Source organism: Poecilia mexicana, unplaced genomic scaffold (assembly GCF_051168715.1).
Source record: "Poecilia mexicana isolate PSO_F unplaced genomic scaffold, ASM5116871v1 scaffold_17, whole genome shotgun sequence".
Lineage (NCBI taxonomy): Eukaryota > Metazoa > Chordata > Actinopteri > Cyprinodontiformes > Poeciliidae > Poecilia > Poecilia mexicana.
In genome coordinates, this window is record NW_028263386.1 from 30,068,176 (window position 1) to 30,082,098 (window position 13,923).

The window sequence follows — 13,923 nt, forward strand, 5'->3', positions numbered from 1 at the left end:
ATATGAGAAAAGTATGGAAGTAAATATGTGCCATCAGAATTTGAATAAAAAATGCATCCGAATTCAATTTAAAAAAAAAATCAGTGTCATTATTTGTACATGTTTGCAATTTTCATATGTTAAAAAAATTCACATTCCTATTTCAAAGATAAAATTTTCAATATATATTTTTTCAGTGTTAAAAAAAATTCAGCATATAAAAAAATTCAACTTTTAAAAATTCAAATGCAATATTTTCAGTGTCCTAAAAATTCAACTTGCTCAAATTCGCCGTCTCAAATTCAGCGTCTAAAAATTCGCTGTACAAAATGGCAAGGTTACTTCAGGTCACAGACATTAGCAATCGTTGTCAGATTTCAACACCCAGCCAATCACATGACGCAGGTGTCATGGTGAAGAAATACCAGCATCACCGAGGCTAGCGACCATGGAGGCGAACGCAAACCCAACCCCAACGGTGAGTCTATGCTTTCATATTTCTGTAGTATATTTTATTTTGCGCATGAGGTTTGATACATTATCTTAAAACTTGATTTAAAACACGGGTTTGGGCCGTTGTTAATCTTACACCATGTAATGCTAGCATATTAGTTCTCGCTACCTCCTAGAGACCCCCACTCACTCCCCCCTTCTCCTTCTCTTGGATGTCCCACACCCAATGTTCCCGTGTTTTATTTCAAAAAGAAATACCACTTGCGCCAAGCCTAGAATCTTTTAAGATAACTGATGGATGGCGACTTTCCGGGTTTTGTTTGTATGCTGTCTTAGGTGAGACCGAGACAGGCAGTCTTAGTAAAGTCGTAATTTTCCGGGAGATGCTACCGCTAATGACCGCAGTGAAGTTAGTTTCAAGTTGGTTATTCGATATTCGAGCTCCGGGGAGTAAGCGGCGTTTAGCTCAAGGTTGATCCGATTTATGAACGCTACTCTCGGCCAGCGGTTCTCCACCGCTCCCGGCCGCAGCGCCCGAAGGTTCACTTAGGGACTATCAACAAATTACCGAACGAAACACTTCTGTCAAAGAAATGTTAATAAATGCCTTGAATTGTAACCAACTAACTAATTGTCAGTGCTAATTCATGCTTTTACATGAGCCAAAATAGCATCTATAAAATTTTAAATTCAATATTTTCAATAATTTTAATATTAAATAATATAATGTTTTCTTCAATAGCTTCAGGTCATGTGACCTAATGACTCAAAATCACTTTGAAATAATTCTACCAGTCTCTTTAGATGAGGCACAGTCATTTATATTCGATTTGAGTCCTTTTTATAATTTGTAGGTATTTTTATATTCGCTTCTAGGTCATCAATCAATCAATCAATCAATCCAATTTTATTTGAACAGCACATTTCAGCACCAAGGCATTTCAAAGTGCTTTACATAATAAAAACATGAAAACACAGTCATGCAACAATCAAAACATTAAGTTAAGAGCTGTCATTAAATTCGTAATTGATTATGTTTCAAATACAGCTCTAAACAGGTGGGTTTTTAGTCGAGATTTAAAGACACTCAGTGTTTCAGCTGTTCTACAGTTTTCTGTACGTTTGTTCCAAATTTGTGGTGCATGGAAGCTGAATGCTGCTTCTCCTTGTTTGGTTCTGGTTCTGGGTGCAGAGCAGACCAGAACCAGAAGACCTGAGGGGTCTAGATGGTTGGTACAACAGCAGATCTTTAATGTATTGTGGTACTAAACCTTTCAGTGATTTATAAACTAACAACAGTATTTTTCTATACTAGTCTATGAGCAACAGGGAGTCAGTGTAGGGACTTTAAAACTGGTGTTATGTGATCAATGTTCCTGGTTTTAGTGAGAACCTGAGCAGGAGTTCTCACTAAACTTTCACCCAATTACTCTAAATCAGTGTAAATTTGTTTTAGTAGACTGGAACAATGAGGTACGCTCATTTTTAATTCATTTTGACCCATTTTATTATTTTTTAGGCAATTTTGTATTTAAAAAATATATTTCCTATTTTCTCTTCACCTCCATAGGCTGCCACCTTATCATGATGAAAGGGTTTGAGTGTTGAAGTGACTCTAGGAGTTATGCTGTCAGGGGCTTCATACCCCTTATAGGGTCACCCAATGCTAGAGGTCGTAGGTCATGACAAAGAGCAGCCCAAAGACCCTTTATGAAGAGCACAATCAATGGATACAGTGTCCCCTTACCTGGACGCAGGTCACCAGGGCTCCACCCTGGAGCCGGGCCTGGAGTTGGTTCTCCGTGGCAGCATCTGGTGCCAAAACACATGGAGTCTGGCCAGGCTCAGCCCACAGTGGATTCACCTTCCCATGGGCTCACCAACTGTGGGCCAAAAGGGCTGGGTGCAATGTGGGATGTTAGAAGGCCGAGGGAGGGGACCTTGGCCATCTGACCCTGGGCGATAGACTTTTCATCAGTGGGCATCACCTCTCTGGTGGGAGCCTGAGCTGGTGTGTGAGGTTGAGAGGTTCTAACTAGAAATAGTCTCATCTCATCGCATGACCCGAGATGAGAGCCATGCGCTAATTAATGGAACATTTATAAAAAATCTGATATGTAGTGAGATAATGTAATGTTTCAGTTGTTGGCTGTGTTTCTATGACTTTGTATTTTTGTGTTTTTATGGTGTAAAGCTCTTTGAAATGCCTTGTTGTTGAAATGTGATATATAAATAAAATTTGATTAGATTTTTGGATTTGGGTGTTTTCTGTCCGAGGCCACGTTCTGCACAACCGGGGTTCTGAAAGGATCCATTTTGGTGGCCTTGGGATCACACCTCTGCTTTTGGCAGATGATGTGGCCCTACTGGCTTCATCAGGTCGTGATCTACAGCTTTACTGGAGCAATATGCAGATGAGTGTGAAGCGGCCGGGAGGAGAATCAGTACCTCCAGATCCAAGGCCATGGTGTTGAGCTGGAAAAGGGTGGAGTGCCTTATTTGGGTCAGGGAAGATTGTCCTGACCCAAGTGGAGGAGTTTAAGCATCTTAGGATCTTGTTCACTGTTGGAGTTCATTCATTTCTGTCTCTGTTCACCACCCATGTCCGTTAACCAGTTTCAGGACCCGACCAGAACCACTCATCATAAATGACCTTGAGAAATAATGAGATTTGGTTATATATAAAAACAAACTTTAATGCTAAAAGATTATCAAATTCCACAAGCCATACTTATCATCCAAATGGAACTTCATGCTTCTTATGTTACATTCACCGTCCAGCGTTGGGCCAAGTGAGGCAAAGATTGTAGCAAGTTTAGCTTTTTATTCATCTCTGCAGTCTGGACCCTCCCTAAACGGTACTCTAATCAGTTTCAGTGTGTTTACATGTCAGCAGTCACATATAATCATGGTTATGTATGCTGCAGCGTGTTATGAGGGTAAAAGAGATGGAGGAAAATACAGAATCCATAACATCAAGAATGAGGCAAAATGGACAGGAGATCAATAGAAGGATTGGTGCAGTAAAGTGGGCACTGTACCAGTCTGTCGTGGTGAAGAGAGCTGGATCGAAAAGCAAAGGTCTCGATTTGCCAGTCGATCTACGTCCCTACCTTCATCTATGGCATAGGCTTAAGGGTCTTGACTGAAAGAACAAAATCACAAACTAACGGCCAAAATTAGTTTTTTCCATAAGGTGTCTGGGCTCTCCCTTAGTGATAGGATGAGAAGCTCAGTCATCCAGGAGGGACTGAGAGTAGAGCCGCTGATTTTTCACTTTGAGAGGAGCCAGCTGAGGTGGGTCAGGCATCAGATTAGGATCCCTCTTTGACGCCTCCCTAGTGAAGTCTTTTGGGCACGTCCCACCAGGAGGAGGCCTGGGGGAGACCCAGGACACGCTGGAGGGACGATGTTTCTCGGCTGGCCTGGGAACGCCTTGGGGTTCCCCTGGAGGAGCTGGAACAAGTGGCTGGGGAGACGGAAGTCTGGGCCTCTGCTGACCCCGCAACCCGACTGCAGACAAGGGGAAGATGATTGATTGGTTGATTGATTGATTTTTCTTCAATAGCTTATGGGTCATAAGACCCATAAGTTAATTGGGTCTTATTAACTCAAAATCAATGTGAAATTATTCTACTAGACTGGATAGGTGGGGAACACTTATTTTTATTCCATTTAGCCCTTTTTATTCCTTGTCAGTGGGTCACATGAAATTTAAGCTATTAAACACCAATCTTTTTTTTTTTTAATTTGTAAATATAAATTATGTAAAACATTGATAAAGATCTAAAATGGGGAAAAATGTGGGCGCCTACTCTCTAATGATTTGTAAAACAATTTCAAAGTGGTTTTGAATATATAGGACATGTCTTGGAAGCTATTGCAAAAACATACTAAATTTTGACAAATAAAATTGCTAAAAATAAAAAAGAAATTAAAATATGAAACAAATGACTGTGCCTCATCTATACAGGATACTAGAACAATTACACACTGGTTCTGGGTCAATAGGTCACAAGACCTGGAAGCTATTGAATAAAAATACTAAATATTGACAAAACAAATTGCTAAAAAATAAAAAATATGTTAAAATGGAAAACAAATGTGGCTCATCTAAAGAGACTGGTAGAATTATTTCAAAGTAATTTTGAGTCATTAGGTCACATGACCTGAAGCTATTGAAGAAAACATTATATTATTTAATATTAAAATTATTGAAAATATTGAATTTAAAATTTTATAGATGCTATTTTGGCTCATGTAAAAGCATGAATTAGCACTGACAATTAGTTAGTTGGTTACAATTCAAGGCATTTATTAACATTTCTTTGACAGGAATGTTTCGTTCGGTAATTTGTTGATAGTCCCTAAGTGAACCTTCGGGCGCTGCGGCCGGGAGCGGTGGAGAACCGCTGCGCAACAGTAGCGTTCATAAATCGGATCAACCTTGAGCTAAACGCCGCTTACTCCCCGGAGCTCGAATATCGAATATCCAACTTGAAACCAACTTCACTGCGGTCATTAGCGGTAGCATCTCCCGGAAAATTACGACTTTACTAAGACTGCCTGTCTCGGTCTCACCTAAGACAGCATACAAACAAAACCCGGAAAGTCGCCATCCATCAGTTATCTTAAAAGATTCTAGACTTGGCGCAAGTGGTATTTCTTTTTGAAATAAAACACGGGAACATTGGGTGTGGGACATCCAAGAGAAGGAGAAGGGGGGAGGGACTGGGGTCTCTAGGAGGTAGCGAGAACTAATATGCTAGCATTACATGGTGTAAGATTAACAACGGCCCAAACCCGTGTTTTAAATCAAGTTTTAAGATAATGTATCAAACCTCATGCGCAAAATAAAATATACTACAGAAATATGAAAGCATAGACTCACCGTTGGGGTTGGGTTTGCGTTCGCCTCCATGGTCGCTAGCCTCGGTGATGCTGGTATTTCTTCACCATGACACCTGCGTCATGTGATTGGCTGGGTGTTGAAATCTGACAACGATTGCTAATGTCTGTGACCTGAAGTAACCTTGCCATTTTTGTACAGCGAATTTTTAGACGCTGAATTTGAGACGGCGAATTTGAGCAAGTTGAATTTTTAGGACACTGAAAATATTGCATTTGAATTTTTAAAAGTTGAATTTTTTATATGCTGAATTTTTTTTAACACTGAAAAAATATATATTGAAAATTTTATCTTTGAAATAGGAATGTGAATTTTTTTAACATATGAAAATTGCAAACATGTACAAATAATGACACTGAATTTTTTTTTAAATTGAATTCGGATGCATTTTTTATTCAAATTCTGATGGCACATATTTACTTCCATAGAAAAGCCTACTGAGTTTTGCTTAAAACTTTTTTAAACATTTAATTCACACATTTGTGTCATGAAGTGAATTTTTTTTGCAAAACAAACTTATTTGTGCATGTCAGAAATCTTTTCTTGATATTCTAAGTTTTTGTTTGACTCAAAGTTTTGCTTGTGATTCTCACATGACATCATGGGCAGGACCCAAAATCACAACAAAAGATTTCTGATGTGTGCAAATAAAAGTTTATGTTTGGCAAATAACTTTTTAAGTTCACAAGACAAAAATTAGTTATTTAATTTTAAAAAAAAGTTTTTTTTAAACAAAAGAATTTGTTTTTTTAAAAAAGAAATCATTACAATTCCAAAAGTTTTGATTACAATTTTATTTTACTTAACTGAGGTTAGTTTATTTTTTCCCATTGAATAATTGGGGAAAAAAATTAACTACATACTCTGCGAACCAGACCCTAAACTTATAGTCTGGGTTGAGTTTTTTCCCCTTCATTAATGACACACATTATATCTATCATGGTAATTCAGGGTGAGTTATTTTTAATTCTAAATGAATATCCTTGTTGGACTATTATTTAAGTGCTATGTTTATCTAACGCCAGAATAAATGCGATGTACATTATGCAGCAAAAGGAAATTAGAAGATCGGACATATATTCATTATGGAGATGATAAGTTTTGGACGGTCGATGTGCCTCGTACACAGGGAAGAAGCTTTTCAGTTATATAGCTTTGCTAGCAAAGTCGTAGCTAGCAGCTAGCTAATAGCACAACAACAACAGTCTGTATGATAAAAATACTGAATCGATAGATGAGAACAGTTTTTCCTCACCTGGCTGTCTCCTCCCCTCAGTAGTTCTTCAGAGGAAGCCAGACGTAGAGGCCTGTCAGTGTCTGTTGTATTTCATTACCTCTCTGCTTAAACCGCTACTCCGTGCTGAAGCAGAAACGATACTTCAACGTTTTCCGTCATTTGACAAGTAGCAAGTCTACTCCACTTTATTCACCAAAAACGTTTTTTTTAATATATATAATTCACCAAAAACTGATCTGTAATCTGGAACGTTGGCTATGCTGAGCTCCAGTTAGCCGCCTTATGTCACTGCGCGAGAGGCAACTGCGACATGCGTCACGGGCAAAAGGTCAAAGGTAACAAGGTGACCGGAAGGCTTATTATGTTGTACAAAAAAATAAAATAAAATAAAATAATTTTAGTACATGTTATTATGTGTCAGAAGAGGGCTTTGAAAATAATAATGCAAAAAAAAAAAAAATTGACCAAAAGGGCACTTTGGGGCAAGGAGCAAAAAGGGCAGGTGCTCAAGCACCCCCAGCTCCCCCCCCTCTGCACGTGCCTGGCCCCGAGTTTCAAACGTTGCGCCTTCATTTTTCTTCTCTCTGCTCCGTCTTGTCCACGCCCTCAGCCAATCAGTGAACATCACCTACCAAACCAGGGCCGGGCCGGCTGGCCCTGCTCTGAAGCAGGACCCTAAAAAGCAGGGCCAGCTCCATTGAAAAGGGCTGGTGGAAACGCATTTAAAGCGAGCCGAGCCGAGTAGAGCCGGTGGAAAAGGGGCATTAGTTTGCTAATGCCTTGGGCCGGCCCTGCACTGTTCATATTAGTCTCGATGTTTTCTGGAGTGAAGATCGATGTCATTCACAGCAAATATATTAACTTGACATTAACAAAGACAAGCGGTACGGATCATCCGGGAAATGATGGACAGGAAGAGTCTGACGTAAACGACCTGGATGACAGACAAACTATGGGATTTATTATGTGTCTCTGCTTATTTCCAAACCCAAATGAGTAACTTCACGTTCAAAAACGAGCCCCAAAAGCGCAACCCGCGACTCATTAAATATACAAGCGACTTTAGAAACAAAACAACCCCAAAGCCGCTTATAATAATCTAACGGCGACAGAAACTCAAAATACCCAGATAGCACATGATGTTAAATCAACGTTGAAAAATAGTTAGAATCGTTGATTTTTGGTTGAAGTCGACAAATGACGGTGGATCAACCATCAAACAACCATCCAATCAAACCGTTGAAACTGTGACATTGAATCAACGTTGTTTTGTGGTTGAAATCTGATCACTGAAATGCCGAAGTCTGATTAATGGTTGATTTTTGGTTGAAGACGACAAATGACGGTGGATCAACCATCAAACAACCATCCACCTCTAGCCAAGTAACCAGTGTTGAAACTGTGTCATTGAATTAGTGTTGTTTTGTCGTTGAAATCTAATGACTGAAATGCTGATGTCTGATCAACATCTGATCAATATTGAATCAATGTCAGCTGTATTGCCGCACCCCTTCCCCTCCTCTCCTCCTCATCAGCGCTCTGGGTCAGAGTATTTTATTACTGAGTGGGGGTTATCACATTTAAATTAACCACTGCAGAGGATAGTGGTTGGTGATTCCTTTCTGTGCATTTTCTTACTTGTTCATAACAATTCTCACTGACTGTGTGTGTGATATATTGACACAAAAACATCTACAACTTACTACAAGGAGTGGAGGGGTCCACCCCCACCATTTACATGAGTGGGATGTCCCAAACACACAGCTGCTTCGCTGTTGGCTTGTTGGAAAATATGTTAATTCAATGTTGAATTATCATCACAAAGGTTGCATGTTTGGTTGAGGTCGACAACTGATGGTGGATCAACTATAAAACAACCATTCAATTCTAGCCAATTAACTAATGTTGAAACTGTGTCATTGAATCAATGTTGTTTTGTGGTTGACATCAAATAAATGAAATGCCAACGTCGAATCCAGTGTGTTTCACCACTGGTCCTCCAGGCCCTACAAGTTTTAGGCATTTCCCTAATTCAACACACATGATATTAATTGACGTCTGATTAACGGGGTTTTGCTGAACTGAAACAACGCAGGTCAGTTTGATTGACGTCAAGGTTTGGGGAAGAACTACCCAGATAGCACACAATGTTAATTCAATGTTGAATTATAATCACAAAGGCTGCATGTATGGTTCAGGTCAACGACAGAAGCTGGATCAACCATCAAACTACGGAGCCCCCCAGGGGACATGGGGAATTTTTTTTTCTTTTGCGTTCCCTCGCAAAACTTTTGCGTTCCCTCGCAAAACCTTTTGCGTTCCCTCGCAAAACTTTTGCGTTCCCTTGCAATACTTTTGCGTTCCCTCGCAATAATCTACTGATCAGTTCATGCGGCATAATTGACACTATAAGCCTTTTTTACGGTGGCCGCCGTACTTTCTGCTTTAATACAAGCTTATAAGGTTTTTCCATGGACTATTGAGTTATTATCGCGGGGTAATAAGTCATCTGATTGTGTCTCTATTGTGTTCGTGTCTGAATGGTTTAAAGGGCTGCTTTCTGTGCCGTTCCATCTGAGTCTTAACAGACATAAACATGCAGTAAATAAATCGATTTTCAATCAGTTTTCTGCACCAAAGCGTTAATAATAATAAACACGTTTTCACTGAGGCTCTATAAGAGCAATATGAATGAAATAAGTAATTATTGATATGACAGGAGCAGCGGCTTTGACACCTGGTGGTGGGCGTGTCGATGTGGGAGTGACTGTCATGATGAATGGGAAGGTGACGCTGCTGGCTGTGTGTGTGTGTATGAGGCAGCGGGTGAGCTGGGGGGGTCAGTCCTCGCAAAGTTTGGAGCATAATAAAAATAAAAAAAAAAAATCGATAATTGTGACAGAACAAAGAAGAGGTTAGGAGTTGATTGATACACGGACAGATGAGAATCCCCGAGTTAATCCAGTGCGGCCCTCTACCACCAATAGTTTGCTGTGTTTTATAATAATAAAACGTGTTTATTATTATTAACGCTTTGGTGCAAAAAACTGATTGAAAAATCGATTTATTTACTGCATGTTTATGTCTGTTAAGACTCAGATGGAACGGCACAGAAAGCAGCCCTTTAAACCATTCAGACACGAACACAATGGAGACACAATCAGATGACTTATTACCCCGCGATAATAACTCAATAGTCCATGGAAAAACCTTATAAGCTTGTATTAAAGCAGAAAGTACGGCGGCCACCGTAAAAAAGGCTTATAGTGTCAATTATGCCGCATGAACTGATCAGTAGATTATTGCGAGGGAACGCAAAACCTTTTGCGAGGGAACGCAAAAGTATTGCGAGGGAACGCAAAAGTTTTGCGAGGGAACGCAAAAGAAAAAAAATTCCCCATGTCCCCTGGGGGGCTCCGTATCAAACAACCATTCAATTCTAGCCAATTAACATTCATTGATTGAAATGCCACATCGAATCCAGTGTTTTTCAGCACCGGCACCAGGCACACTGCCCTGCAAGTTTTAGGCATTTCCCTAATTCAGCACACATGATTTTAATTAACATTTGATTAACAAGGTTTTGCTGAACTGAAACATGCAGGTCAGTTTGCCTTGCGGATAAGGTTTGGGGAAAAACTAGTAATCAAAGTGTTCAGGTGTTTTTTGCACCCCTCACCACCGCCTGCCATTCAAACGCCCAACCCCCTTCCCTCCACCCGCCAAAAACACACACACCTCTTTCCCCCCACCTGGGCCCATCTACCCCTCAATCGGGTGAAACAACTTTAATTTTAAGTGAGGGTTTTTCATTTTTTAAAAGATTGTTTTGGCTAGTGGCCTTTATTTGACAGGAAGGTGGGTAATGAGAGAGGGGGGTAATGCAGCAAAGGTTGCCAAGGTCAGGAATTGAAACTGCGACAGCTGTGTTGAGGACTGAGGCCTTGATTGTGGTTTGTGCTTAACCCCTGCGCCACCACAGCACAACCCCTTTTAGGTGAGGGTTAATCACGTTTTAACTTAAGCACTATGTGTTGACAACACTGAGTTGTGATTCCGTTCTGCACCCAGATTCACTAGCGGAACAAGTCAGCGTTGGGCCGGGGGGCGGGGCTAATTACCGGACCCCTAACGAATCACCAGGCCCCTGACGTTTATCGCCTGCGCTACCAGAAACTGTTGAGCGAGGGGCGGGGAGGTTGGTCTGCGTTTTTTGGTTGATCGTTACCCAGGAAACACATCGGCTAAACCGTGAGTGAAACGGTCACTGGGACTGACTAGTATATATTCCATTGAGGGAAAGTAACTTTAACATTAAATAGACCTTTCTCAACAGGCGGTAGACTTTCTCAGTCTGTAATCAGATATTTAAGCCCCCCCCCCATAGCTCTGCGCCTGCCCAGATTGCACATGATGGCAATTCAACATTGAATTAACATCTTTTGCCAACAAGCCAGCAGCGAAGTGGCTGTGTGTTTGGGACATCCCACTCATGTAAATGGTGGGGGTGGACCGCTCCACTCCTTGTAGTAAGTTGTAGATGTTTTTGTGTCAATATATCACACACAAATGGTCATTAGGACTTTTTTATGAAAAAGAAAGAAAATGTACAGAAATGAATCTTCACCCACTATCCTTTACAGAGGTTAATTTAGAATGTAATACCCCCCACTCACTAATAAAATGCTCTGACCCAGAGCTCTGATGAGGAGGAGAGGAGGGGAAGGGGTGTGGCAAAAGAGCTGACATTGATTCAACATTGATTCAACATTGATCAGTCGTTGATCAGACATTAGCATTTCATTCATTAGATTTCAACCACAAAACAACATTGATTCAATGACACAGTTTCAACATTGGTTACTTGGCTGGAGGTGGATGGTTGTTTGATGGTTGATCAACCGTCAGTTGTCGACCTCAACCAAAAATCAACCCTTCTGACTATAATTCAACGTTTATTTACCGTTGTGTGCAATCTGGGCAGTTTGTTGCAGCCCTCATCACCTCCTCATCTCCCCCTACTCCCTCCCAAACCTCCCCCACCCAGTCGCTCCTCCCAACCTTCTCCTCTTTACCCCCTCTCATCCCTTCTTCCCTCCCCCTCCTTGAGCTCTGGGTCAGAACATTTTATTACTAGGTGGGGGTTTATCATGTTTCAAATTAAGCACTACATGTTGAGAACAGTGGGTTGTGATTCCTTTCTGTACATTTTCTTACTTGTCTGTAAATATTATTACTGACTGTGCATAATGTGTTGACACAAAAACATCTACAAGTCTGTACTAGGAGTTGTACAGTCCACCTCCCCAATTTTACACTTGTGGTTTGTCCCAACCAAAAAGCCACTTTGCTGCTGGCTTGTTTGCTACCGGCTTCTGAATTGAATTCTCCGCTGAGCACTTTTATGGTAAGTTTTTCAATATTACTTTGATCTTAAATGTGTTTATTGAAAAATAAGGGCATTGTTTTGTGCCCATAGTAATCCTGGTTATTTTGGGGCAAAACGGATATTTTTAATAATTGAGGTCATGTCTCCTTTTGTATTATTTTCATCCTACCCACCACTCCAGGCCTAAGTATGAAATCCTGCAAGATTTTGTGGGATTTGAGTTTTTAAAATAGGGCGGGGCCTATTGTTTGGTCTGGGAGAGCATGTGGTGGACAAGGAAGTGTAAGGCTGGCTGCTCCAGGTGGGCTTTAAATTGTTGTGATAGTAATCACTTGTTTTTAACTTTTTATTATGATATGCTTAGGGACGTGCTTAAATGAGCCTCTGTACCAGAACAGCTGAGTTGGATGATTACATGACCGTCTGCAGCCATCAAGAAGTGCAGAAGGTTGTTAATCATCCACAGATTCAATCCAGGTGAGGCAGAAGGGAAACACTTAACATGTAAGGCAGGTGAAACACTGAACTAAACCTGCTAATGACTGATTCAGTCTGTTGATCCTTGGATTGGTAACTGGTTAAATTGAACTGGACTATTGTTACTTGTGTGGGATCTTTATTAGCATATAGACACTTTTTAAGGAATTTAATCAACTTATTTGGAAATATTTGTAGTTGATGGAAGATTGAACCAGCTATTTGATGGAAGTTTATTCTGTATAAATTATTTTTCCAACTACACTATAAATCACCTTTTGTTCGATTTATTTGTCTCTGGTGTGTTAAATAAACCTGATCCTCCCTGAGTTTTATTGTTAGGTTTTCTGATAAACAGCCCTTTATTTTAAATATTGATTTAATATCAATATCATAAATCCTACACTATACTGCAGCTTGATGGGTAAATGTAGTTATATATGTAAACATTAAGATAAATATTAATGAAAGATTAAGATATTAATTTAACAGTGAGTGTACATGGGGAACTATATGGTTTGTATTTGATCTCAGACCTGTAACCAGTACAGTGTTTAATCTTTCATTGTGTTTCAGAACTTTTCAAATGTTTATCATCTTTCTAACCGGCACCTTCCTCACTTTTATTTTTTTCAGCTGTTGCTCTGCAGTTTGACCGAAAGCTGACTCTTGAGGACCGCAGCAAAACTGTCAAGAAGTGGCTTCATTATGCGCCAGAATGAGAGGAAGACATCACAAGGAATCAAAGTGACACCAACCAGAGTCAAACTGGGGTTACCACAACTTGTACTGTTTCCCTACTTCATACAGTACAAAGCTTAACTTCATGGACTCTGTTCTTCTGTGGACAACAGACTGTTGTTTTGACAGTCAAAAAGGAGTCAAATATGTTTAAAGATCTGTCCCTCTTTTCTTAAATAAAATGTTAAATCAAACCCATGTTGTCATTTTTAACCTTTTGTACACAGTTTACCCATCATCTGCCAATAATACAGTGTTTAACACCAGTGAAGAAACTTTTAGTGGCATGTTATGATGTAGACCTATCAGACCTAAAATGTACATAAATCCTTAGCTTTCATTCAATATAAAAACAACCCAAATCTGCATGTACATCCACAGTCAAATGAGTGTTGAATCAACACAAATCTGCATGCAGATCCACGTTCAGTTGATGGTTGAATGAACGTTGATTCCTAACTGATTCAATGTAGAATCAACACAAATATGCATGCAGATCCATGTTCAGATGATGGTTGAATCACCATTTATTCCTAACTTATTCAATGTAGAATCAACACAAATATGCATGCAGATCCACAGTCAAATGAGTGTTGAATCAACATTGATTCAATGTAGAATCAACCGAAATCCGGATGCAGATCCACGTTCAGATGATGGTTGACTCAACATTGATATAATGTAGAATCAACATTGATTCATAACTGATTCAATGTAATATCAACACAAATATGCATA

At 39.9% G+C, this 13,923-nt stretch overlaps 1 long non-coding RNA gene across 1 annotated transcript; it reads left to right on the forward strand.

Annotated features, from left to right (window-relative positions):
* The first annotated feature begins 11,998 nt into the window (after window positions 1-11,998).
* On the forward strand, window positions 11,999-13,379 carry LOC148154875 (uncharacterized). The gene is made up of 2 exons (XR_015765851.1): window positions 11,999-12,444; window positions 13,081-13,379. It is a non-coding gene; the product is annotated as an uncharacterized LOC148154875 (long non-coding RNA).
* The last annotated feature ends 544 nt before the right edge of the window (window positions 13,380-13,923 follow it).